Here is a 5,894-nt window from a genome sequence, read left to right as displayed (position 1 = left end):
TATATATATATCTTTTAATAGTGTCTGTGCCAGAAATTGTGTCCCCAACTAAGCAAGCCAAAGGCGACAGTAGTAAGGAACCAAAACTCCATCGGTGACAGAAATGGTGAAACAAAAAATCATTGGGAACAAAACCAGGCTCAGTTGGGGGGGACAAATCTCCTCTGGCCAGATGAAACCAGCAAGGTGTGGTTTAATTCCAGGCTGCAATGCACGTCAGACTGAGCAGAGGACTCATCTGGTTCTGAGCATAAGAGAGTTATTTTACTAGAGTTAAGACATTAAACGGTACATGTGGCATTATGTGTATTATTGTACACAATACATCTTAACTTATGTAATCATTATGGTGCTTTAACAAAAAACTAAAAAAAACTAAATTAAATGAATAAATAATAAATAATCTGCACATCTGCACATCAGAGAAATCTGGACCAGCTAAAAAAACTGACATGGTTTGGGTTAGAGGTCATTCTTCTATGTAAGCTACTACGCTACTACTTTGTTTTGCATAATTTAAACACATGATAATATGACAGGATTCTGGTTTTGTAGTCTAAGAAAGAGAGTTTAGAACCTAAAGCCTCAAGTGAAATAATGAAATAAAGAGGGCAAATCTGTAATCTCAGATTGGTATATAGTGTATGATCACACTGTTCCCATTAACATTTGACAGTCGTATCAATTTTATTAGTGAACTGATTGTATTTCCTTTCCGTGTCATTTAGAAAATGGATGCAAAGGAAGAAATTAGCAAGATGGTTTACATTAAGTACATTTACATGCTATTTCATTAATGAAATTTCATTTTAAAACTTTTGACTTGCTCAAATTTCCAGTAATATGTTTTATCTGCCATCCGACCCCCTGTTTTCCATTAAATGGATTCTAGCCACGGACATTTGGATGTACACAGAATTTCCAAAGTCACATCGAGGGAACATTACGGGTTTCCACTCCACTTTGATTGATAGCGAAAGCCTGAGCTTCAGAGAGCACCATGGGGCATGTCAATATCGAGCGCACAGACCCATTCTTCCCATTTCATGGGGACCTTTTCATTAGACAAGCTGTGTTAAAAGCCCACCCTGACTCATTTTCCAATAGATTTTGCATGGCATATAGGGTCCCCCATGGCTGGCCTCCCCATGGGCTCTCGGCCCAACACTGCTTTTAAAGTGATTATGTGTTTAGTTTCAGCATGTCATTGATTCAGTCCCATACTGTTTGGTCACCATTATATATATATATATATATATATATTTGTTCTGAGCTTAATGGAAGCTTTAAATAATAATAATAATAATAATAATAAATAAATAAATTAACTTTTTGCCCAGTGCCAGACAAATATTTAGGGCTAAAATAATTATTATACAATTATTTAATTATTTAAAGTTATTTAATACTGGACATGTTCTATTTCTCCTATTGTCTCTTTATATTAGGCACCATTCTTTCTGGTGCGATTGTACCTTAGTCCATTGTTTTGTTAAAGTTTGCATTTGTTTATGTATATTAAATATTTTTATCCTGACTGTTGTTTTAAATATTAAAGCATTTTTTTTCTTTCCGAATCAACGTCAACTAAAATGTACAATGTTTATATCCAATAACGAAGCGTTTGTTTTGTTGTATATTTTTATACATGTTTACTATAATTATACTATGGCTGTAGTTGTAATTATTAAACCTTGTTTTCAATAATAATAATAATAATAATAATAAATAAATAAATTAACTTTTTGCCCAGTGCCAGACAAATATTTAGGGCTAAAATAATTATTATACAATTATTTAATTATTTAAAGTTATTTAATACTGGACATGTTCTATTTCTCCTATTGTCTCTTTATATTAGGCACCATTCTTTCTGGTGCGATTGTACCTTAGTCCATTGTTTTGTTAAAGTTTGCATTTGTTTATGTATATTAAATATTTTTTATCCTGACTGTTGTTTTAAATATTAAAGCATTTTTTTTTCTTTCCGAATCAACGTCAACTAAAATGTACAATGTTTATATCCAATAACGAAGCGTTTGTTTTGTTGTATATTTTTATACATGTTTACTATAATTATACTATGGCTGTAGTTGTAATTATTAAACCTTGTTTTCTTTCCAAATCTGTTGCATTTAAAAATGTACACTATAGCTTAAATTCAAGAACCAAATCTCATAATTTGTCACATAAAATTGTTGACACTAACAAAATTATTTTGTTATAGTTTTCCAAAACATGTATATTATTTCCGTATATTATTTAACATGTTGTAAATCGTATATAATCATATATAATACTGCAACACCATTGAACAATACATCTTGTAGCAAAAGTTTATTTGATTAAAGCTTGATATAAACCAGAGTTAAGAATGATTTTAGTGTATTTATATATTAGTATAGTATATATATTTTAGTGTATTTATATATTAGTGTATTTATGATTAAATCCTTTAGTGCCATCTCAAAGCTTTAATTTAACCCAAAATGATTCATATTCCTTCTTCTTTGTCGCCTCAAGTTGATTGACCCAGGTGTTTTCAGTCAGTGTTAATTTTGACAGGCATTTTTGATTTAGTCTTAGCTATTAGATATTAGCCTTTCTGTCCACTGCGGCTGCCATACTGAGACTAGATATGCAAACGCCCCTTATCCGATTGCAATCTAATGACAGGGACGCACATTTTGAAAGAGGACAGTTAGCCTATTCTATAGGATGTATTCCTCAACTAACATATAGTCCCGTCTCGTCTAGTTAACGAAGACACGGCATACATTTCGTCATAATTTCGTCTTCAGATATTAGTTTTAGCATTTTTTAATGTCTCGTCTTAGTCACAGAAAAATGTTTTGTTAACGAATATTTTTCGTAGTCTTCTTAGTTGACAAAATTAACACTGTTTTCAGTTCATGCCATCATCCAATATTTGTTGTTGCTCTTCTTACAAATAGTGCCCTATGTTTACCTAATTTGGTGTAAAAGATCATCAGACAAATCCTTGCAGATTTTATGGATAAAGTTTTGATTTTCACAAGAATAACCAAATTATGCCTTAACAAATTTGACAATGTCAAAGGCTGTTTCCAGCCTTTCATCAGTACTGGGTCACAGAAAGATTCTACGTTGGATTAGAAATATCCAATTCACCCAGCACTCTCTTTGTTTTCAGTCTTATAAAGTACCCTGTTATAGTGTGAAAAATCAGTGTGAGTCTGTTCGAGTAAATCAAACTGAACTGCAAACAATTTCAGACCATTTTGCAAACCTGTTTGACCAATTAGATCAAAAGAGTGATTCATTTGTGGATCTGGCATCACTAGTTTTGATTCCAAACAGCTGCTAGACAACACACAGGACATGACTGCTAAAATACTATTAGGGGGAAATTATTTGCAGGTCAGTATGGTAATCTCCACCATCAGAAAGGATTTATCAGTAATATTTTACTGGGACACAGCTGCATTTCACTGGGGCTTGTATTCCGATAAATAGGGTCTAGTGATGCCCTGGTTGTATCTTGACAATATTTTGATCTACTAAAGTGACGCTTGGTAGGTGTCATAGCCACAATGATCTTAACATAGCCACAGAGGATGGTCACAGCGTCACCTACCTACATTAAGGACTCGGGAGCAACCAATGTTCCATAGCCTTTGAAAGGAAAAGAGGGTTGAACAATTTACCCTAATGGTGCATTATGCAGACTGCACTCAGTTCTCAGTCTTTAGATGCCTTGCATCAAGCGATGACAACAAATTGTATGCTATTATTATTATTATTATTATTATATTTTTATTTTTATTTTTATTATTATTATTATTATTATTAGTTCTGTTTTACAGATTAATTGAACTGCTTTATTCTTTTGTAGTTAAATGTCAAACCAAATTAATTTTGATCAGTCATTTCAAACATAATTTCCAAATTAGTATTATTCTTCATTGATTTTCATCTGGTTGCCAGTGGGGAGCATTTCCTCAATCCAAATGCACTTAAGATAATTAATTTTTTTATGTATGTTTAACCAGCATAGCAGCAATGTACTTGGGCCAGAATTAGTTTTAGCATTACAGACATTTGTTTTGTTTTTGTTCATTATATATTTCCAGATGAGCAAGTTACTGATTAGGTCTAACAGAGCCTGTAGCAAAATAACAAATTGCATTTGTCCTCATTCCATTACTTTTATATTGTATAAGTGTACCTATTGCTTGCTTCATTTAGCAAATTAAACACATACACACATGATATATAATATGTCTATAGGTGTATATAACTCCGCCAATGCCAGTCCCAAGCCCAGATGCACAAGGAGGAGGGTTGGGCATCGGGCTAGCAACCCATCCCCATAAAACAAACCATTGCTATGGAAACAGCAAGAATACATGAAAATTTTGGTCTAACAAGCGGGATTTCAGCTCCGAGTAATATGACGGCATCGGAACAAACCAGCAGCGGCGTCCAATGCCGATATCGGAAACTATTTTCTCCGCCAGAAATATTACAAGAATTGGAACGTGGAATATAAGAACTCTATCAAAGTGGACTATGGGCTTTCGATGTCTAACGGCTGGACATCCTTGGCGTCAGTGAGGTCAGATGGATGGCAAATGGCTGAATTAGCAGTAACGGCAAGACCTCATGAAGAATGGCACGAATGTGGGCCTTATCCTGAACAAACGAGCGATGAAAGCACTCCACGGCTGGAAGCCCGTCAACGATCAGATCATCACAGCCCGTTTCGCCTATGGACATGTGAAAGCGACCGTGGTGCAAGTTTATGCACCTACGGACAGTGCGGATAAAGCGGCAAAGGTCGACTTCTACGAAAAGCTCCAAGATGTCTTCGACGACATCCCAAATCATGACCTGAAGATCCTAAAATGAGATTTCAACTCCCAAATCAAAGTGCCGACCGTCAAGGACTCGAAACCGTGATCGGTGCCCACACGTCATCTGTCCTAATCAGTATCAATGGGGAGAGGCTGGCGTCGTTCTGCAAACATAACGGGTTGTGCATCGGGAACATGTACTTTCAACACCGGCAAATCCACAAGAAGACTTGACGATCACCAGACGGGCAAAATTTCAATGAGATCGACTTCATATGCATCAGCCAAAAGTGGAGGTCATCAATGCGAAACGCGAGGGTCTACAGAGGAGCAGGCGTTGGATCTGATCATTACCTAGTCAGGGCGGATATCAAGCTCAAGCTCTGTAACCAAAGGCAGCCCATACCAAAGAGACCGTTCGTGATCGAGAAGTTCAAAGGCCCATCTCTATTAGCAACAATAATATGACTTGCTTTGCATGCTGCTGCTAATATTATTTCTAACCTTGCATCAACCTTGCAACATTGCGATCTGAATAGCTATATGCATACTGCTGCACAAAAATACTTAGAATTGCTACTGCCCCTTTTAAATAACCAAACACGCGTTTTGTCTCGTACTGTATCGCGTAACTTGTCAGTGTCGTCCGCTTTGCTTGGCCATTTGTTGTGATAAACAGAAAAATGTGTTCAAGCGCCAGCAAAATAGTGTAAAGAAATACTCTTTGTGAGAAGCAGTCAATCAGCACAAGTTAAAAGCAGCTTGTGAGTGTATTTATTTATTGTCTCAGTGTTTAGCGCAGTTGTCGTTGCTAGGAAACACTTGTTTTGTTTACTGTGTGGAGACGTGCTGAAATCACGTTTGGTCTCGTACTGTATCGCGTACCTTGACAGTGTCGTGCGCTTTGCTTGACCATTTGTTGTGATAAACAGGAAAGTGTGTCCAGCTGAATTCAATTTGAGTTTTGTTAAACGAATAAAAAAGAAGCTTAGTATACTGCGGCAGCGGTCGTGGTAAGACCGAAGAGTTTAGAGACCATCAACTCTACCGTGCGACTCC

At 36.0% G+C, this 5,894-nt stretch overlaps 1 pseudogene; it reads left to right on the top strand.

Moving 5' to 3' along the window:
* Positions 1 to 4,644: 4,644 nt before the first annotated feature.
* On the top strand, positions 4,645 to 5,303 carry LOC107576824 (craniofacial development protein 2-like; annotated as a pseudogene).
* Positions 5,304 to 5,894: the final 591 nt, after the last annotated feature.

This window comes from Sinocyclocheilus grahami, unplaced genomic scaffold (genome assembly GCF_001515645.1).
Source record: "Sinocyclocheilus grahami isolate Dianchi unplaced genomic scaffold, SAMN03320097.WGS_v1.1 scaffold4417.1, whole genome shotgun sequence".
NCBI lineage: Eukaryota > Metazoa > Chordata > Actinopteri > Cypriniformes > Cyprinidae > Sinocyclocheilus > Sinocyclocheilus grahami.
This window is presented reverse-complemented; position numbering and strand designations above follow the sequence as displayed.